Source organism: Haemaphysalis longicornis, unplaced genomic scaffold (assembly GCF_048455015.1).
Source record: "Haemaphysalis longicornis isolate Haplotype H1 unplaced genomic scaffold, Haemaphysalis longicornis Haplotype H1 scaffold_12, whole genome shotgun sequence".
NCBI lineage: Eukaryota > Metazoa > Arthropoda > Arachnida > Ixodida > Ixodidae > Haemaphysalis > Haemaphysalis longicornis.
Genome location: NW_027526225.1, coordinates 2,548,191 through 2,570,687, shown reverse-complemented (window position 1 = coordinate 2,570,687; position 22,497 = coordinate 2,548,191). Strand labels below are relative to the sequence as shown.

Here is a 22,497-nt window from a genome sequence, read left to right as displayed (position 1 = left end):
ATAGTGTTCACACGATTCTAAGTCCGCTTAGAATCGTGACCTCATGGGCGCATTAACAGACGCAGCAAGCTTTGATACCGATTTTATTCGTGAACGCATACGAACTCACTTTTAAGATTCGCGGCGTGTATGTGTGAAGCCCGCCAATCGAGAGCCTGCCCCACCGGAAAATAGAAATGCCGCGTGTTTCAAATCACCGCCGCCATGCGTCGGCGGTAGCCAAGAAAGGGCGTTGCTGGGCAACGCCGCTCTGGCGTAGTGTTAAAGGAGCCATGAAGAGAAAATTAAAGTTTGGTTCAAAAGAAAGGCTGCTTTGTCCTGATAAAAATGATACCGATTTCATCGCAAACTTCGAAAGAATAACGGAGATATTAAGGAAAACGTGTGGAGCTGTGGCGACTCCCTAGCCAGTTTCCGGCAACTTTTCTATGACGTCACAGAATCTTGTTTGGGCGATTGACGGTGGCCGAACTAATCAATCGCCAGAAAACACGACTGGACGATTGGAGTGGGGCCGCTAGTTTCGTTTGATCGAATCACTTGAATGCTAACGTGCACCTAACCCCTGAAAATTATGTTTTTAGTGCTGGCCCATATGACGTCACTCGCGCCGATAACACGTCAGGTCACTGTAGCGCGAAATTTGTAAGTTCAAAGTATTTCTTGCGTTTTTATTAGTTAAAAAACGTCTTTCGTGGCCGGAACGGCGCTGAGTGAGGTACTGAAGCCTAAACCTTTAAAGTTAAACAAAGTTGTATTTTCTCTTCATGGACCCTTTAAGCCTATCAAGGTCGTAGAGGGAAAGAATGCCGCGCCAGCAAGTAAAGGCGTTGCTAGGCGACACCCAGAATAGTCGGTGTGTGGCGCTGCATGCGGCAGCATTGAGCGCGCGTCGCCTGCTACCGTGCATAAGCAAGCAGCACTGCCCCGAGTCGCATATGGCTGCGCTAAAACGGTTTCAAATTTCGCGCGCGAGCATACATGCCCTAACCCTGGAATTTTACGTCGCGGGTGTATGAAGTCCGGCGATGCAAGTTGGCACGAAGCCAAGAATGAAGTCAGCGGCGCAGCTGTCACTAAAGAGCAATTACGCACGTTATTATGCTGTCTTTGATTGCACTGAAGAATCAAAAATAATTAAACAAAGTAAGCAGTAAGCTAACAAGAGTACATCGATAAACAATTGTGGCAGAAATTATGCAATGCACGGTCATGTGAATACGGATTCACTTCGTAGAATGACGGAATAATTTTTAAAGGCCCGTTTTGTAACTATCATCGACGGAATGTATACAAGTGAGCGTGAGCGTAACAGGTCGAATTAATCACGACGGTTCGCCGTTGACGCTTTAACAGAGAAACCGCAAATTATTCAACTCATCACGTAACCGCGTCGCGTGTGACGTCGCATTCCATCGATGCTCGTAAGGGGTACATCTTCTACATGCCATACGTACTTAATGCTGCTTATTCGGTATAAACGGTTATAAATGCTTAAATGCTTATATGCTTAAATGCTTATGCTTAAATGCTTATGCTTATAGCATATATAATGCTATAAATGCTTAAACGGTATAACAGGCGAGCGAATGTTGATGTTCAAAAGGTATAAAGCGCAGAAAATCACCCGTGTAAACAAAACGCACGCAAAAAAGGAGTCAGACCGAACAGCATAAGCGTACTAGCGGTAGTTCTAAGTTTAGGTTAAGTTAAGGCCGGTAAGTTTGATGTTGAACAGTCAGGAAACATCCCGTTTCTACGGAAGACCAAACATTGAACCAGTCATCATTCGCCTACTAAGCAAGGCTGACGAGTCCAAGCTCTAATACCAACTAAAACATTCAAGGATCGAAAGCATTTGTTGACGACGTATCCAACCTGTCGAAACCAGCATCGAATGCTTCGACGTTTCTGCACCATTTTGAATGCTTGCTTTAGTATCGAAAGGGGGGGGAAACGGTGGATAATACGGTACTCGTTGAAAGGACGAAGTAAGGGGTGAAGACGAGAACTAAATAAAGAACAACGGGAGAGGGCACACGAGGGAGAGGAGGGCGCCCCGAGTGTTGCTGGCGGGAAAAGTCCACGTGGTTGGTCGAGTCACGAAAAATTGAAGAAAGAACGTCGCCGACGAGCGAGCGGCGCGCGCGCCCTACTCTCGGCGCAGCTCCTGAGCCCGTGGTCTCGTCTGGGCGCCACTCCGATCGATGCGCGCGCTGCCGATAGTACGCCGGGGCCGGACCCACGACGCGCTCAGTGGGGAGGTCCGGACCGCGGACCGGAGCCGGGCCCCGGCGGCGCACGCGCGCGAAAAAGCGCGCGCTCCCGCTACGGTGGCGCCCAAATGCGCGGGAGACTTTCGCGCCGGGCAGACCAACCGATCTCGCGCCGTCTCGAGGCCAACGGCGCATGCGCCGAGGTCGATCGGTGTTCCCTTCTCCCTTATTCTGCCGCTCCCCGCGCCAACGCTCTCGCCACCTTCCTTCGGAAAACTCCGGGCGAGTTTTCCGACTTGGCCGAAACTTCTCCGCCCTTCCCTCACATTTCTCTGCACATATTTATACATACATCTATCCTCTCCCGCCCTCTCGCGCGCGATCTCGTCACTTCTCGCTTTCACTCCCCCTTAATAACTGCTCCGTCCTTTGCTCTCTCTCGGAAGATCTCGTTGAATCTCGCCTCGACCTCGCTCTCCGCCTCTCCGAAAGAACGAGGGGAGCGGAGAGTCCGAAGGTGACAGCGAAAGAAGGTCGACGAAAGAAGTGAGCGGGTCGAATGAGCGCCGGCGAGCGAACGAACGCAAAGCAATCACAGACAACGCTAAACCGGAGACGAAGAGGGAGCGGGGCAAAGTCTATGCAAATCTATAGAGGAGGTGTAGCAGCGCTCCAAATAGGTAGCGGAGGGAGAGGCGTCAACAGGGAAGGAAATAATGAAACGAGAGCGAGATATACAGAAAAAAAGGAGAGGGGACCCAGTCGTAGTAGCTCGCTCGCTAGTAGAGAGATGAGTGGAGTGAGAAACAAAAGCAGACGACGAAACGGGCGAGGGTACGGAGCAGACGAGAAGGAAAAAAGCCGCGCCGCCGCTCCGTTATTTTCTGCCCCGACGAGAGAGTTGGTTGCCTGTGTCGGCCGCGGTGCGACCTTCTTCGCGGGCTAACTTGATGCTTTATTTTTGCTGCCGGCCGCTGCCTCTTTTCTGGCCGTTGCGTATTTTGCGAGCCTGTGCTTTACGCCTGCGAAGGAATTCTCGCTCCCCCTCCTTCCCTCTGGATTTTGTGGATTCGTACGTTGTTGTTGCACGCCCGAGGTGTTTGCTCTGGATCCGGGAATGTTTTGATTCTGATACGCTTGTCCCCGCCGGTATTTCCGCTCTAGTAGACATCGCGTTTTCTTTGTAACGTTTCTCGGATTTCGCTCTTTCAAGCCTCCGGTGACACTCTCAGGTTGTGGGGAAGCCGTTCCCTGTTAGGTGGCGCGCCGGAGCCGCTGATAGTGGGAATCACTGCTGCCGTGGCGCGCGTGACTCCTGCGTTACGGACTACGCACGCGCAAGGAGCACTCAAGTGAGAGGAATCGCCCACGCGATTGACCCTACAAGGTCAGGAGATTGAGGCGATTAACACCGAGACGTCGTGGGTCGCCGGGCAAGCGTTTATCCTTCGTCTTATGAAAGGAAAAGGAAGGGGGGGGGGGGGGGTGCTGTTTATTATTCACAAGGGAAAAACAACCGTGGGGAATTGTAAGATGTCCGGTGACGGAGACGTTAAGACAGAACAACGCAGTTTTTCGGTAGCTATTGTTCTTTAAACGATAAATATGGCTTCAGAACCGAAACAGACGCAGGAGCGAAATAGTTCATTTCTTGCTCGCAGCCGAAGACATGCGTCCTATTCTAAACAAACGAACAAAAAAATAACTTAAGCGTCAGAAACCCTAATTATTACACCTATTCCATCGTACACGCGGTAATCTCTCGATATAACAAAATCCGCCAAACAGAAACTGACTCCGCTGTAAGCGGAACTTCGTTAAAAGCGGGTTTAAAGTAATTTACTGTTGCAACCTCAACCAGCTTGACAACGCATGTAATAGTCACACGAAAAAAAAAATATGTATACGCATAAATACGACATATAGCACAAATAGCGCAATAAATATCCCACGACAGGACCGCGATTTGGCCCTACAGAGTCGACACTTCAGTACACGCATTTTGAAACCACGCCGAGAAAATAGCTAGCAGAAAATAAATGCAGGAAAACCGGATAGAGTGACTGCCGTGGCGAGATCAAACCGCACAATTTGTGTACGTTAGGTGGAATATAATAACTTGTCGCACAAGGGCTCATTGTATGTACGTTGTACAATCCGAGAAAACAAAAATTAGGCATATTACTTCTAGTGTTACAATAGGTGACTTGTAAAAACCGAAAAGGCTCATGGGTACATTGTCTGCTCCCGCGGCGTCTCGCCACTTCCGGTTCGAGAGCTCTCCTGGCCTCCCGTGGGCCTGCGGCTTTCTCGCGAGCGTGTGCTTGTTGTTTATCTGGTTGCACCGAAAAAAAAAAAAGGGTCACGCATCGCGCATTCAATGAATAACAACGATGAATCCTACTAGGGGCTCCTCTGAAAGGTAAGCACTCTTTGACAAAAAAAAAAAAAAAAAAAAAACACGCGCACGCGCGCGTAAAAGCCGTCGGCGTACGGGAGGCCAGGCGAGATCTCGAACCGGAAGTGGAAAGAGCAGACGACGTACCCATGAACCTTTGCGCTTTTTACCGGTCACCTAGTACCCTCGTCAACTGAAAAGACCAAAAAATCAACAAATGCCCGTAATTCGGCGCATTTGTGGCATTTGGGAGAAATTTATACCGCCATAAAGGCAGGACCATACCCAGCTTTCTCGCTCAAAATTACAACCTCTCGGGAACCTAGAAAAACCACTTCAGGAAAATGATATTTGGCATAAAGCTATAAGTCAACGTGAAGATTAAAACGCTAAAAGAACATTTCAGGTTTCTGAATATTTTGTTGGGTAATTCGCTGTCAAATCTAACTCCCCATGCATTTCTATGGGATAGTTCCCATGGCTCAGGAACCCAGTCGCGCAACGTGCGCGACTTGAAACTTTGCACAAAGCAAGTATTCACCTAAAATATTAGCTGTGCAAAATAACATTTTCATTTCGCTAAAAAATTGCAGAGTAATCACTGTTGAAAGGACTGCCATGAGCGGGAAAGCTGCACATGGAAGTCCTGAAGACATTGATCCTGCCCAGTCTTTGCAACTCGTTTTCTAAAGAACGAAGTGTGCGAAAGATGTCGACTGCTTTCTAATCGTACACGATCCCCACGCCTTTCACGACGACGCTTACGCCGAAATGCAAGATCTGGCCTGCACCCTACGGCACGCATATCTCTCCTTCGCCTGCGCGACGATCCTTGGACACTGCAGCCCGCATACGCCAATAGTTTCAACAGAAGAGCTGTTGAAGCATGAGTTCCGGCCGTGCGGGGCGTCACTCACAAATCGGCGCAGAAAAGTAGAGAGAGGGAAAATGCCAGGCCAAGAAGTGTGAAGGGAAAGTGGCGAGGAGCCGACGAGCAGGTGTGGGGACTGCGCGTCGCGGCGCAAATGCTCGGGTGGGGAGGCGCGCGTCAGGGATTGGCTGCGCCTAGGGATGACGTAACACTGACGTGTAGGTGTTCTCCTAGTTGAGAGCGATGACGTGCGTTCGTCGGAATCAGTGTCCGATATACCGATAAGATTGGCAGACCTAGGAAAAGCCAAGTTAAAGCTAGCGAAGACCACCATGCAGCCCTGCTGTTTTCGCAGTCTTCACATCTCAAGTGCGAAGGTGACCGAATTCTTTTTTTTTTTTTTTTGTATTCGGAGCGTAGACGTTGAAACGAGGCCGTTTACGTAGATTATGTATGCCTGTTGGTAGTAGTAATCACGTAAAGGTGTATTTGCATAGTTGCAGACGTCATCGCCACTGTGATGGCCGCTTCTTCGGCTTCGACGGTGCTTCTAGTTCTTCTAAAGCCGACTGAACTAATATGGACGCGAGGCCACGCAAGGCTCGACGGAAACCAGCGAGCACACGCTACAACCCGAGAATGAACCCTCTGGGAACCGCACTGGTGACCCCGTGACCGAGAGCCCAACCAGCCGCCGTACGCTGCACTTCTGCAACACCACCGTTTTGCAAGATGTTCCTACCCACCACCGCACCAGAAGCTTACCCGATAGGAGGCCGTATTCTGGCGGCATGCTGCAGACAAACACATGTCATCGCCATAGCTTCCTGCATATCATACACCCCACCGCATATCTACCAGCACTGCAACGGACGTCCAACACTGTACCATATCACCTGTGCTTGCCAGACGTACACCAGCACCTCCCATCATTCGCAACCCAACACTCGAGCAGTGGGAGGCCGCGCTGTCCAGCCCGGACTCACAGGACCAGCGACAGTTGGTGGACCCGGCATGCAGGACAGCAGAGTCGCGGACTGAGGGCTTCTCACGTTTAGGGCGCCAACCTCCTTATGCCCATCCTGTGGAGGACACCCGAACCTTTACCATACCACATGGGAATGCCCCAAACCCCCAACCCAACTGCCTATACCCAGCCCCTCACCCTCCGGATGGGAAACCGCTCTTTCCAGCTCAGCCTTGGACGACCAGCGCCGACTGATCGACCGGGCAAGACGGATCGCAGCAGCAAATGGGGCCCTGGACTAACGGCACCACCCTCTGAGAGCTAGATAGCCTGACTTTATAATAAAGTTTTCTACTACTACTACTCCTTTTACATGAAATAAAGTTTAACCACCACCACCACGTCAACTGTCGGCGAACCTGACGTGCTATGGCTGCGCGACTCTGAGGCGAGCGCTCTTCGGTGGCTCTAGCGTCACTAAATTTTTTATACACTCTTAAAAAAAAGTCGGGGCATTCACTAATGGAATACTAACAAGTTACTTGTCCCAGTATACACTAGGTACTTAGTAACTGGAGGTAGTAAATGTAGCACTTGTCAGAATTACTAACCGAAGCAGGCAGTAAGCAGTCCCAGCGATAGCACTCTTCTGAGCTACATGCATTTACTAACTGGCCATGCACAACCTAGTCATAAGCACGACCTTAATCTAGTGCTACTACTTCCTACACTCAGTTAATTTACTAACCACGCAGTTGTTAGTGGCACAGCCTACGTACAAAACTGCGGGGTAGTAAGGTTCGTAAGGAGTTAGTAAATACGGCCGTTACTACCTTTTTACGACCTTTTTTATTAAGAGTGTAGGCTTATTTAGTGACGCTCGGTGGCTCCAAGGTCACGTGGACTATGATGCGTTAGCTGTCGCACCTTGGGCGGTCTTGGTTTTGTCCATTTCATGTTCGTTTCTAAGCGCCGATTTCGGGCGATCCGTGATTGGCCGGAAGCAGACGACCCGGATGTGACGCAGAGCAAGCAAGGCGGGGCGTCGGTTTCTGGGCACGTAATTGGTCAGATGATTCGCAAGTGCAACTGCGTCACGGCTGAAATTGATGCACAATGGACATTTCTGAAACGGACACAACTCATAACTCCGCCCGCTCTTGGAGAGAGTTACTTCCTATGCCATTTTGGTGGGGAGTGAGCGGCAGTTATCTCGGGACACTTCCTTTTAACAGCTTACGCCGTAGAGGGGAAAAAAATGGCTCCAATCCACGCTGTGAAGGTGGTTGGAAAACAAAGCTTTAAACGACACCCACAACAATTGCCCATGCGACGTCACTTGGATTGCCACACGTGGCTCTACAAAGAGCGAAACCAGAGATTCGGCCAGCCGTTACCATGGGATTCGCGAGGGCGGCGTCCCAAACGCAGCAGCGTCGTCCACGGCCGGGCTAGAGCGGCGGACATCGTCGCTGTAGCCCAGCCGTGGGTCGGCAGAAAGAAAACGGAGAGAAGCGCCTTTCGAAGGGTGAGACAGCGGAACCTAGCCATCCTGATGTGCTAGCTCGGGGCTGCACCACCGCACGACACAAGTGCAGACACCGAAGCAATTCGGTATGTGAGCTTAGTTATTCCCATTTATACCGATTTAAACTCAATTGGTCCTTTCGCCTTTTGCAATACCTCTTCAAACACAACCGAATTGGTAGCATTTCTCTAGCGTCCAGATGCCTGTACGTGGTCTCTACATTTTGTGTTCCCGCCGTGCAAACCAATCCTTAGCGTATCTTTGCCGTACGACCACTTAATTCCCTCGTGTCGGGGTTACCCGGAAGGTGCTGTCGAACAAGTTAATCAAGCCGTGCGAAGGCAGCGCGCAATGGACGCGAAGCTGCGCCAAAACAGGCCCAAAACAACCACCGCTAAAGCAGACGACAAAGCCGACGGAATGGTTCCCGCCGGCGCGCAGGGAACGCTGGGTAATAGCGCGCGTTCGCCGCGCCATCCACACAGTGCTCCGTGAGTGAAAACCGCCCTCCCATTCAGCCGTGTTGGGAGTTTCTTGTCCCGCACGCCGAGAAGGAACCGTTGGCTGGAAGAGGGCTCTCTCTCACATAAAGAAGTGCTGCCGAGAAAAGCGCAGTTAAACTGACTCTGCAAACCAGGTGCCACAGCTTCAGTTCACCTCACCCCTCTGCTGGCTAGCGCCACGTCTTATGCCAGCTTGCGGCTCCGGTGAAAATTACGTCGCCAGCGTACCATTACCAGGCGCTGCAACTTTGTTACTTCTGCACGCTTCACATTACAAAAATTAGCAGTGGCATAGCTCGGCTATGCCAAGGTATACGTAGCGTGAGCTAAGGTTCAGCTGGTTATTCTTAGGTTTCCTGGTTGTCTAGGATTAGCTGATTTTCATGGTTACTGCTGCTAAAACGATTTCCAATCCAGTCCAGTACAGTCCAGTCGCTGCTCCCCGCGCATGCGCAGCACGGTTCTCCAGCAGCCACGCGAAACGGCTATCAAGCGGCTCCGGCGCAGCGTCAGACTTGGCTTCAGCGCCACGGAGGCGCACAGCTGGGCACGCGCCGGCGCCAGTGCGTCTGCCGCGGCTGTGACGTCACTCCTCTGGAATGTGCAGACCGGCGAATGTGCAGACCCAATTCTCTACACACTCGTACTCCAATTGGATTGAGTTTTCAATCCTATCCAATACAATCCAGTTTAATCCAATCCAAATCCAATCCAATGCTCCTCGCGCTTGCGCAGCACGGCCCTTCAAGGTCCACGCGAAACTGCTCAACTTCGGCCAGTGTATAGCTTACGCTACAATATTTACCGTGTCAGTGTTTGGACACCCACCGCTAGCCAAGCAAAGCAGGCGACCTCAACATCGGACTTTTAGGGGCGAAGCTCCTAAAGCCATGGGTCTGTACATCCCTTGTGTCTCGTGGTACGTGACCGCCGCATGCTTTCGGAGATGTCGCAAAGTGGGCCGCGTTGCACGCGCAAGAACCGGCTGCAACCGGCAGCGCAAACTCGGCACCGGGAGCGCGAGCTTGTCTGTGTTCGCCAACGGAGGCGCGAGCGCACGTGCACTGCGAGGGGGAGATCACGCAAGAAATCACGCCACGAACGCAGGCAGTCGTTCTCGGAGATCGAACGAGACGCAAGGACCTTTGCTCGTTTCCTCTCGTCTTGTTCGGGCACAAGTTCGCCCTAAATAAAAGTTCTTTCTTTACCGTTGTGTCCCATCCTACGTGACAAATTGTGGTTGAGGTGCGGGGTAGTCCTCGATGGCGCGGGGTCTTTCACCAGGTCTGGGCCTGGGAGCATTGACTCCGAAAATAAAAGTTGATTTGTACAATGTACGCACACAGTCTTACGTCTTTCTTAATGATGTAATGGGCGAACTTTCACGGGAGAGTTACGGTTACCAATGATCTCCCCCTCTCGAGCTTCGCCCCACTTATCATAATTCATTCCGTGTATATGGTGTGATTTTTTTTTTGCTCCGTGTTTTCGCCACGCGGCATATGAGGGGACGTTTAAAGATGTGGAGAGAGAAGAAAGTATGAAAGCAAGACAGAGGGGGAGGGGCACAAAAGGCAGACTAGTCATGAAGCCGATAAGTTTTCGAGTCTACAGCAGCGTCACTAAATAAAGGCTTTTAGAGCATCGGCACTCTTTTCTCTCATTGTTATGTGCAGCTGCAGTATTTTCAATGGTCGGTCGGCATCACGTGATATTTGTTTACATACGGGCGCAGCCATTTTGTTTCTGGGCGCTTCTCCTTTCTTTTTTAGATGCGAAGCATCTCATGCTTGGGGCTGTGTCCCTCCCTCCGTCGTTGTCCGCCGTGCGCACTCTGCTGCGCATGCGCGTCTCTTCAGCTCCGTCAGCGTTTGGGTTGACGTCAGCGCAGTCCACTATGAAAAGAAATAGCTAGGAGGCGCCCGGTTTCAACGGGAGGTACGTGGCGCTCTTCCCACTGCGCTACAAACGGAGACGGGAGCATGTGCTACAAACGCGCCTTATGTCCTTCACTCATTCAAACTACGTCAAGAAGCTACTGATACAACGAAGGCACGCGAAGCTGAACGTCAACGGAAACGACGAACTGAAAACTAATGGGAACTTCAGTCGACCCCATGGCTGCTTCGCATACTACCCAGGGTTCCCCTACGGGAAGATGGTGTAATTTTTTTCTGCTGCGCGGACGCTAGAGCGTCCGGTCACACTCTGCCCGTCACAACCGGCGACGGTTTCGTTGGGAGAGATGGCAACACTGCAAGCCAGAAACAAAATGGCCGCCAGACGCTTCCGGGTGCACGAAGTGGCGGTAGCCCTCTTAAGCATAGCTTATTTAGTCACGCTAGTCTACAGCTAGGCATGCACTCCAGTTACATGCCGAAAGTCCATCAGCCACCTGCAGTATCCATCTTCGTGCACCAAGCGGTTGTAGTCATCCGGTTTGCCCCACCGGAGACCTGCCCCTCTGAGCGCGTCTTCCCGAGCTGTCCTAGTTCCCGCGCACGTCCACAAAAGATGCGTGGCATCAGCTTCAGCCGCCGGAGCCGGATGCTTGGGACAGGTCCCTGGGTCTTCCGGTGAGTGTCCCTAATATCAAACGACTGAAGGTGTGAGGGCCACCCAAGCCCGAAGCCTCCTGAGAGAAACTTCCTCCACCCGGGAAAGATTAGGGGGCAGGGAGCAGGCAGGCACACGGGAAAATTATGTCACGTGTGTCCCTCCTCAGGGAGTGTTCCGGGCTAGAAGACGGGAGCGAGGATCACCAGGAAGGGGTCTAGGGGAGGATTCAGGTGGGGAAGGATGGTCCGCTGGTTGGTTCAGTCGATTATGACCATGCCCCTTATGTACACGGACCATTAGCCATGATGTCTCGTGGAGGCTGTGAATCTGCTGGCAGATCAGAGGAGTCTTCTTCGATTGCTCCAGATGCTTCACAGCACTAAGCGAGTATGTGTATATATGCGCCTCCGTGATGTTAGGGATGGCGCTTGCAGCATTGACTGCGTCATCTACAGTCTGGAGCTCTTGTAGCAGCGGGTCTGGAGTTTCGGTGGGGTAACAGGGCGAGGGTTTAAGTTCCGGCCGTGCGGAACTGACCAAAGCGGTTCGTCCTCCATCCGTCAGAACAGCTGCGTCCGTGTACAATACGCAGTGACCTCCAGGGACCGTGCTATCGGAGTTTGGCGCTGCCTGGTTGCGGCGACGAAGCTTCGTTGTATTATTGGTTGTCATTGTTCGGTACCTCCGCGCCATGGTGGAAGGTCGTCCGAGGTTCGCCACGGGAGGCACATTACAAAAATGTGAATGAAACGCGGCGGCCATGGGATATTAAGACTCTTGAGCTTTTTTCTTCTTCGCGCCGTTATGTATTAAGCTAATAGTGTTCTGGAATCGGGGTGAGACGATGTGCCGTGATGGTGCGCATGGCCTCTCTGTTTATAGCCTCAAGTTTCGCCCATTGTTGCACGGTGAGTCTGTGGAATTGTGCCTGATAGAGTATCTGAAGAATAACACGTATACGAGTTGTCTAGCCGCCTCCGTGCGGGCTCCTCCACTCCGCGCTGCAATCCGGTGTATCAAGTGTAAGGTTGACGAAGAGTCTTTGCGTGCCCTTCGGAACCAGTGGATACCAGAACTCGACTGGTGGACCAGAAGTCGGAGCACCTGCAGCTCTTCCTTGGCTAGTATGGCAGCTGAATTAATTTTAAGTTGAATGTTAGCTATGGAGGCTCACTTCCTCCCTGCCTTGCTAGTCTTTTGAACGAAGCAAGACTCCTCAGCTGAAATTTCGAACCGGCTGATTGCGCAAAGGCATGAAATACATAGGGCTTGCTGGAGATGACGACACTGCAAACTGATGTCTCGGTTTGTAGACCACAGTGTGATATCACCCGCGTAGATGAGAAATCTCACAAAAAGGATGTCTCGTAGCTTCCTTGCCAGGGGTGCAAATGCGATGTTGAACAGTAGAGGTGCTAGCACGGTACCCTGTGGTACACCACGATTCGATGTAAACAGGCCGACAGGCCTCTCGTATGCTCTACAAAAAACGGCCTTGAGAGCAGGAGGGAGTGTACCTCTTTGGTTGCATGAAGTGGAGCCCCCAATGACTCCATGTTTCTGAGTATTGTCGTGCGGTCCACATTGTCATAAGCTTTGGAAATGTCGGCGGCCACCACAGTCAGCACAAGATAGCTGTGGGGTAAACACTGATTTCTACAATACTCAACATTCAACAGGTACTGTCGCTTTCTTTTTAGTATGCGGCTGGATCCTGGACGTTTACTGAGCAATTAAAGACATCCTTTGAGCCGGCAGAACTGTCGCCGCAAAAAAAAAAGGAAAGAAACAAACAAACGAAAATTCCCAAGTCATCGTTTGAAAGACTTGTGGAGTAGCGGCGACGACATCAGATTCAGACTTCATACGCGGAAGCGGCGATTTCCAGCATGTCCTTCAGTTCTTGCGGACAGGTCGTCCATTACAACCCCGGGAGTGGTAAGGCGGTCTTTGTCCACAGGCTTAATTCCGTCGCGTGAAATGCGCGTAGCGAAGGTTACCAACTCCCGGCGTTACAATAGACAGAAAGAACACAAGCCGGATAGGCGCGTCCTGTAGAGCATACACAATATCTGGGATCACGCGTGCGGAAGCAACATGCTCATGAGTGTCACTAGAAAGCTTTGCTACATTCGCGAACTGGTGGAAGATTTATCCTATGCGATTTGCCCCCCGCACAGCGGCTCATTGTGCTGAACCCTGGAAGAGCTGTCGTTATCTGTGAACCACCGACTCTCTCCAAGTGATGATCATAAGCACTCAATGCATCTTCAGAGATTTGGGAACTGCTGATCACGGAGGTGGTGGTGGTGGAAGCATTTACTGCACTTTTTGGGTGCGTAAAGAGTACAGTAGGGTCCTTAGGCCAGGACTCCAATGGACGATGCTATCCGGCGGGCCCGCTCGATCAGCCATTGGTGGTCTTGCGGGCAGTGCTGGGCAGAGAAACCTTACAAGAGGAGAGGGTGGGGATCTGTATTGGGTGAGCCAGCCAGGTGGCCGCGGGCACTCCCATACTGAATGGTAGATGGTAGGAGTGGTGCTGTTAGAAGCTGAGCAGTTGCTAAGCCAGTGAGTGGGAAAGAAGAGGCGCTTGTGACGAAACATCCAAGAGAAAAATTCACGTTACGGAACAACCTGTATGTTTCTCTCCAAAAGTTGCCTACTAATAGTTTTTTGAATGAACTACCAAACCATGTGTTGTAAAATATGCGAGGTTCTTGGTGGCGACCTAGCCAGTTCTCCGGTGTAGGCCACCACGCTAGCTCCTGCGGCGTGTCAACCATGCGGGCCCCCGCACCTACGGCAGCCCAGCGAGGTTTGCCGATACGAGAACGCAGTAGACAGTAGTGCCGAAGTACAGCCGTTTATTTGCGAACTCCCAAAGCATGCGAGCACAAAGCTCGACGGCGTTCACGAACCACGTCGTCCGGGTCGTGATCGCGAACAGGAGGCAGGCACTTACGGCGCGCGACAACAGTTCCCGCCTGAGATACATGGTCCGCCGCCGCCGTGCTGTTCCTCCGAAGTGACCCAGACCGGCTCTCCGATCAGACTCCCTCTGTCTTCCGCGCGCAAATGTTCGCGCAGCCAGCGCGCCTATGCAGCGCACGGACCGGTGGTGCCATCTCTCGGGGGCACCAATGACCCAGCGAAGCACAGGACCGGTTCCAGCGCTTCGCGTCTCTCCCCGAAGCGCGCACCGGCTCGGGATCACGGTTCTCCACGATGCCCCCAGTGTTTTGTTAGTTTAGTGCGTATTCACTGTTATGGACCCACTCCTGCAATGTCTCGAACTGTGAGACACCAGTTGTTGTATGGTCAACCTCCCATGTCGATTGGCATCCGCAGCAACATCGCGGGCAATGCGCGTGAACTGGCAGCGCGAGAGATTTCTAGAACAGTTCGCTCTGGTAATAAACTGGTGACGCGGAGCTCCCGGGTCTGCCTCTTGCTTACGGCGTACACCTGCGACCGTCCTTAAAACACCAGTATTTGTAAATAAAAAAATTACACCATCTTCACGTGGGGAACCCTGATGAGGATGCGAAGCATCGTGGCGGTTCCGTGTGTTTCCATTGTGCTGCCGTTATGTTGAGTGATCTGGTTTTCACTAGTGCCAGAGGGAATTCCGCGTCCGGGTCCACACCGGTGGCAAAGGCACGCAAGTACTGTTGTGTTACGGTGAGTCGGCGGTGGTTCTCGAGGCACCGAAACTCGTCCATCATGTTCTTGTCGATGTTGTCGTCTCTGTGGTAGAATCTGTAGTCTCCGTAAGCGTTAGTGAGGTAAAGGTTGTTGACGTTGGTGCACCGGCTGAGAGCAACGTACACGCCCTCCTCTTCGCAGCTTTGTCTTCTTCTTCTTCAGCGGTTCCCCTACGGGAAGACGACGACGGTGGTTGAACGCGAAGATATCTCGTGGATTCTTTGGTCGGCCAATCCCTAGGGGCATCCTTCCACAATCATCATCAGAGGCGCTGCGGACGGGGCACGGACGCACGACATCCCCCAGAGCAAGAGATGCTTCGCATCTAAAAGCTTAGAAACGTGAGTGTCTGGAGCTGCCACCATGACGTGGCGTCCGCGCGGGATAGTGAGTGGTGGGGCGGAGGTAGTGTTTTGTAGCGTGAGCTAAACTAAACTGGCCGAGGTTCAGCAGTTTCGCGTGGCTCCTGGAGAGGTGCTGCGCATGCGCAAGGAGCAGTGACGTCTGACGGCGCACAGCTGGCGCGCCGGAGCCGCCGCCGCCGCGACTGGATTGGATGGGATTGGATTAGTTTGGATTGTATTGGATTGAATTGGAAATCGTTTTAGCAGCAGTAACCATGACAATCAGCATGACAATCAGCTAATCCTAGATAACCAGGAAAGCTAAGAATAACCAGCTGAACCTTAGCTAACGCTACGTATATCCTGGCGTAGCCTAGCTAAGCCACTGCCAATTTTTTTGTAGGAGCTTGTCCACCCCCCCTCCCCCCTTCACCCGGAACAAAAAGAACCGTAGGGAGCAAGGTGTGGACTGCAGGGAAGGTGAGAGGCCAGCCACACTGGACTCCAGGAAGGAATGAATGAATTTGCTTTATTATAAAGAAGGCACGAAGCCCTCTGAGGGGAAGAAAGTAAGTACGAAAAGCCTCGACTCTCGCGGGCCGACGCGTTGTCATGGTGGAGCAGGACTCCCCGCCGTTCTGTTCTCGGTCGGTCCTCTTCAATTTCCCTAAAGGCTAGCTGCTGGCCGACGATCAGTCGCACTCCGTTGTGCAGTTACTATCCTCTCGCTTTCTCGAACGCACCCGAGGCAACGTGAACACTTGCGCTTTTCAATTATTAATCACCAGCTGGCTCTTCACGTATAAAAGATTGAAACGTATACGATTGGCGTTTGTTTCTTGGATCGTACCGGCGTACCCAAGCTCCCCTCCCACCACTGCCATGACTAAGGCTGGACGCCGCGGTCAAAAATTTTAAACCGATTAATCGCCTAATTTAATCGGTATGGTATTCGGATTATTCCATTAATCCGATTACCGTATTACAATGTTAGAAAAGAAGAGGACGTTGCTATAAAATCCGAACGGAAGTTACAGAACGTCCCGATTAATCGGTTGGGTCGGTGTAGGAGGGAAATGACAAAAATAATACCTTATTAACATTCACAATAAAATAATAAAAATAATATCGATAACGTTGTCTGCCTGTTCGCAGACATCCCAAGTGCAACCCGCCGCGGTGGCCACGTGGCGGTGGCTCAGTGGCTAAGGCGCGTTGTGCTGCTGAGCATGAGGTCGCGGGTTCGCTTCCCGGACGCGGCGGCGGCTTTTCTCATGGAGGCGAAAAGCAAAAACGCCCGTGTGTACGAGATTTCGGCGCACGTTAAAGGAGTACTGACACGAAATTTTCGTGTTACGTTTTTTTCGCTGTATGCGTGCCTACCAGCCCACTAATCATAGAATGACAGATTAGACGGTCGAGCGCAGCGTAAACATTCATTTACGGCGTCGTTTATTCGTGCCAGTTTCGGTTTCGACTGAAAAACGCCGAGCGGCCGCCATAACAGGATGTATCACATGACGTCACCATTCTTGCCGCATCGCTGCCTCTCTGGAAGCGCGCACGCGCGCGCCCAGACCGGCCGAGGTCTTCGCCGTCCCCACAGGCCCCGGCAGCATGACGTCAGTCCCAAAACCATGACGTGTACACACGCCCGAGCAGCGCGCGCCAACCACAGCCAGCGCGTCGGCTTTGTCACGGGAGCCCCGACGTTGGCAGTTTGGGGCAAGTAGCACATGATGTCATGTCGGCCCGCTCTGGGCTTTCTCGTGCGGGCGAAGATTAAAATGGATTTTAAACATATTTCGCTGAACGGTTGCTGTTGAAACTTGCTGGGAGATATCTCCTGATAAAAAGGAAGCGTTTTATACATAGTTATCACAGCTTTGAAATTTCGTGTCAGTACTCCTTTAAAGATACCCAGGTGGTCAAAAATAATCCGAAGCCCTCCACTACGGCGCGTCTCATCGCCTGCGTTGCGTCGGCGCGTTAAACCATACAATCAATCAATCAATCAATCAAACACCCCAAGTGATGTGAGCAGGTCATCATCGTGGCGCTGATGCGGGCGAGACGCTTATCCCCGCGTTCGTCACGGACACTTTTCTAAGATTAGGAACACCGGCACTCAAAGTAATTGTAGGGGGCGCGGATTAATCGCCGTTCACTTACAGCAAACTGATTGATTGATTTTAGGGTTTAACGCGCCGACGCAACGCAGGCGATGAGGCGCGCCGTAGTGGAGGGCTCCGGATTAATTTTGACCACCTGGGGATCTTTAACGTGCGCCGAAATCTCGTACACACGGGCGTTTTTGCTTTTCGCCTCCATCAGAAAAGCGGCCGCCGCGGCCGGGAATCGAACCCGCGACCTTGTGCTCAGCAGCGCAACGCCTTAGCCACTGAGCCACCGCGGCGGGTACTTACAGCAAACCGAGTTTACATATACGACGACCGAACGGTGCGAGTCCCAGCTCGCAGATTTTCGTACCTGTAAACTTGTATTAGCCATTTTCTTGTCTGTCTCGGCCATAAGCTTTCGGTTTTAATCGCTACCATCTCTAAGCACACTTGCATCGTTTTCTGATCTGACGTCAGGCGGGTTATTTGAACATGAACATGATCCTCGACACGCCTGTGCCCAACTTCAACACCGCACTCTCGTTTTATGACGCGAGTTGCATGGATTCCCGGGCCGCGGCGGCCGTTTTTCTGACGGAGGCTAAAAGCAAAAAGGGCCCGTGTGTACGAGATTTCAGCGCACGTTAAAGATCCCCAGGTGGTCAAAATTAATCCGGAGCCCTCCACTACGGCGCGCCTCATCGCCTGCGTTGCGTCGGCACGTTAAACCCTACAATCAAATCAAATCAAATCAAATCAATCAATCGTTTTGATTGATTTTAGGGTTTAACGCGCCGACGCAACGCAGGCGATGAGGCGCCCCGTAGTGGAGGGCTCCGGATTAATTTTGACCACCTGGGAATCTTTAACGTGCGCCGAAATCTCGTATACACAGGCGTTTTTGCTTTTCGCCTCCATCAGAAAAACGGCCGCCGTGGCCGGCACTCTCGTTTTAGTTCGCTCCGCATGACTTGCAACCGATGAACCAGTTAAAAAAATAATCGCGACTAAAGCATTAATCGATTGATCGGAAGGTTAACCGATCAATCGCCCACCCCTAGCCGTGACGCTGTCTTGTTGGGTCCCCGAGAGACTCCTTTTAGGAAGTGGTGTTGATTCATGTGTATCCCGACAAGAGAAGGTGGCAATGCTGAAATGCCTGGCGAAGTCGCCCCGATGACCTCATAGGACACAGCCCTCCCAATGCAGCGACGTCTCCGGAGGTCTACCCGTCATGCATCGGTGCTCGTCTTCCACGGAAGTGCGGCGGCCACGCTTCAATTCACTGAACCGGAGAAGAGAGAGAGAGAATATACTTCATTTCGAGGAATATCGGTGATGAAGCACCTTGAAAGCGGTGGCGGTGGTTAGGTGGCGTTGATGGCTGCCAATGTGAACTGATCAGCGACCTCGGCAGCCCTGGCGACTAGACGGGCCCGTAGGTCCGGGTCTGAGCTGCGCAGACCCGGTTCCTCCCACTGTTCCTCGGATGGTAGAGAGTTTTAGCAGTCCGCCTGTTCCGTCGTATACGTATAGTTGCCGTGTTGACCGGGACCCGTCTGGGCACTTGGACATTCGTCACGGTGGGGTGCGCCTCCTCGTCCTTCTGCGCGCGCAGGCGCAGTCGGGTCCCGGTAAACACGGTAACTACGTAAACGACGGAACAGACGGACTGCTAACACTCTCTGGTATACCGGGAATGGGGTCTTTCGGGCAAGCTCAGATGATACGGGATAGTGGCATGACCGCCACATAAGCAGCAGGCCACAGTACGGTACAGAGTTGGGTGGATGTGCGTCAGGACTCAGGACGGCAGGATTGGGGAAGGGGCAGCTGTCTGAAGATGTCGCCACGTGTGGGCCTTAGAATTTAGCTGTCCTTAGAATTTAGCCTTAGAATTTAGCTTGACCTGTCCGTCGGAGGACAGGTCAAGCGGGAGAGGCGGTAGTGCTATAGTTTGGTCGTGAAAAGAGACCAGGCCGTCCCGCGCGGATCGCGCCCCACGGTTAGGGATAGCGGCTGGGCCCAGCCCGGATCGTGAGTCCTCGGACGTGTTCATGGGCCGCCTCGTTCCCTTCGAGGCCGGAATGCGCGGGCGTCCAGGTCAGAGCCGGAGAAAAACGAAAGCACGCGACGGGTGCACTGTCCCTTGGCTGTTCCGATGACTCGATTAGATTAAACCGCTTTTGAAGTCGTAAAGCGTCACTCATCGCTCTTCAAGCCGAGATCTGTGGCGCGGCCGCAGCTGGAGCGATGTTTGGTCTTAGCTTGCCGAGATTATCGCCGACACTAAGCGGAGTTGCGCTAGTTAGCGATAGACTGCGTATACAACGATAAGGTGATACTTGATAATCGAACACGTGTTTCCTGTTTCCTTGAGTCATATTGAGCTGTTTATGGGCTTGCAGTGTTCTGCGATGATGCCCGTTACACCAGTTGGAGGTGATGCCCGTCACGCTAGGCGAAAGTAGCCCCTTGGGCCGACAGATGGCGCCACCGCCTTGACGGTCGCTGATGCGCGATCTCAGTGCGGCGCAGGTCCACCCTCCATTATAAGCGGCGATAAATTACCAGACCTTCATGGGTGAGCTTCGAGTGCTTCGGGTACGTATATACCGCGGCGAGTGGAATTGTTTGTGAACGTCGACACTGCGGGAGGGGGCCGCCAGCGTGCCGAAGTCACCAATTCCACTGCCGTAGTCGAACGAAAGTTTGCCGCACGGGAACCGCACTTCTGCTCCCAACACGATGCGGCGGCCGTACAATGCGCGAATTCCGCTCGTGCGCCTGGGCACGCGGCGCATTACTAGCCCACATATATGCACCGCTAAACTACCAGACCTCTGTGGGCCAGTTTCGAGTACGCGCATACCGCGGCGAGTGGCTTTGTGAGCGACATCAGCTTTTCGGGGAGGCGGCCGCCGGCAGACTTGGCAGTAATGAAATTACAGTAATTAAATTAATTTCTGTTGTAAATTAGTAATGTAATGAATTACTTTTGAGTGTTGGCAATTTAGTAATGTAATAAATTACTTCGGGCCAGCAATTTCGTGAAAATTACTCATTACTTTCCCTATTACTTTTGACTACGATATAGGCTTCCGGCTCCTCTTACGGCATAAAAAGTTGACCAAGTAGAGTTCCAATGACCAGAGAGTCCCTGGGCATTGGAACTCTACGAACGCGAAGGGAAGAACGCTTCGATGAGAGCTCTGCCTGCTTCCTCGTGCCTCTTCGTTCCCTTTTCTTGCATTTCAAAGTAATTTCAAAGTGATTTCATTACCTTTGAAAAGTAATAGTGATGTAATGTCATTACTTTCGTCCACCTGTAATTCCAAAGCAATTTATTTACATTTTAGAAAATTCCAGGAAAGTAATGAGTAATGTAATTTAAGTATTTTTAGAAGTAATTTTGCCATCTCTGGCCGCCAGGGTGTTCCAGCAGATATGAAAGGCGTAGAACTGGCTTTATTATTATTATTTTTTTCATATCGAAGAACTTTAGCAGTAACCCTTCTATGGGCTACGGAGACACGTAGCATTGCAAGGCATCAGATGCCATTTCCACAAAGCTTACGCAAGGTTGCCTTCACAGCATCGCCTCTGTAAAGGGAAGTTGTCAGTCCTTCACAGTGTTTGTGCGCCCGAAGGACTCGGCAAAGGAGCTACGCGAAGCTGATTGTCCGTTTACAGCGCTGTTTGCACGCATGAAGCCTTCACAACCATGCCACGTGACCACACGGGGACAGGCTTGAAAGGAAATCAACCTAAAAATTCGGTTCTGATTTATCTTTTTACATCGTCTGCACACGCGAAATCCTCCTTCACCTGCATCACGTTTCCAGAGACGGAAAGGCTAGGGATAGGGATCTTTGGTTAATTAGCACGTCGGTTGTGTCAGTTCCGCGCGAGGCTTAGCGTAATCGCCGAATGCCGACAAGCTATCTCGAGATAGCGCAGCCAATCGGAGCGCGCCAGCGTTATCACATGATATCGGTTAATTTTATTATACCGAGCTCGAGCCGCGTTGCTGAAACGGGCTATGGCGCGTCCAAAATTCAAAATACCGTAAACATCAATTACAAGGAAATCGCTTTGTTCGAAACCTCAGTTCGTTTAAAAGTATCCCACAATCCCTACTGTAGTGCAGTGAGAAAATCGTGCCTGTTTTAACGAAGAATCGCTTATAACGAAATACATTGTATGTCCCGAGGACTGCTTTACAACGGCGGTTTACTGAGCGTTCTAGTATATTTACGGAAAGGCTCTCATAACCCAAGAACATTTTCCAAGGGCTGGTGAAACCGATAACCTTAATTAATCATTAAATAATAATTTTAGTCAACCAGTCAACGCTTTCTTTATTACAGCTTACGAATGGGGAGGAATATACCCGCAGAACGAGGTAGACCAATGCTTGATAATATTGCTAATCAGATGAATACCTTGAATCAATAAAAAAATTCACTAAAACAGTTTCCCCCAATAACTTATTTCAATCAATGGCAACTGCAGTTGACGCTGAAATTCGCACCACCCTTGTGTGGTCGTGTTTTTTTTTTTTATGTTTTGTCAACATACGACAAACTTCGAAGTTGTATTCCTAAGGCAGATAAAATTACCAGAACAAATTGATGCTATTTTCAAGCCCGTTCACCATCGTGCATGTGCATCCCAGATTCGTTCCCGAATAAAAACTCCTATTCTGTTCCCAGCACATGCGGGGTCTCTGACAATGGGTGCAACTCCCGAGTGCAACTCCCCTACATTGCCGAGTGCAACTCCCCCACATTACTGATCGAGTTCTTCCGGAATTTACGCAGCTGAAGAATGATGCGATACGAAAAGTAAATTATAATTAAATAAAAAAAAAACAGACAGAACGTTCGGAATTGGTAGGAGTTGCGTTTGGCGAAGAGTCGCTGGCGTGCCGCGGCGTGCTTCGGAAATAGCGGCTGCTGCTTCACAGATTTCGTAAAAATAACCAGTCTTCCTCCCCGCGCGATTTCCCAATCGCGCACTCGCTTGCCAATCTCCATAGCAGCGAGCCGAACGGCTTGGGCGTGCTAAGAGAAACAACCTTTCTTTTCCCCCAACGAGCCGCTGAACGACGCTGCTACGCACCGCAGAGCACACGAGCAGACGACGGAAGTGGACGGGCTTGTTCCCTTTCTCTCTTTTTTTTTTTTTTGCCTTCCCCGCGCCCTTGCTTTTTGCGCGCTTCAACTCTCGTAAATAAGTTGGTCGCAGCAGAAACGGAGCGTTATGGGGAAAACTGCCACA

The 22,497-nt window shown here is 51.5% G+C and overlaps 1 protein-coding gene across 1 annotated transcript in view; it reads right to left on the bottom strand.

Moving 5' to 3' along the window:
* The window catches only part of Atg10 (Autophagy-related 10), a 66,153-nt gene that overhangs the window by 43,037 nt on the left and 619 nt on the right, over positions 1-22,497 (bottom strand). The window lies entirely within an intron of this gene.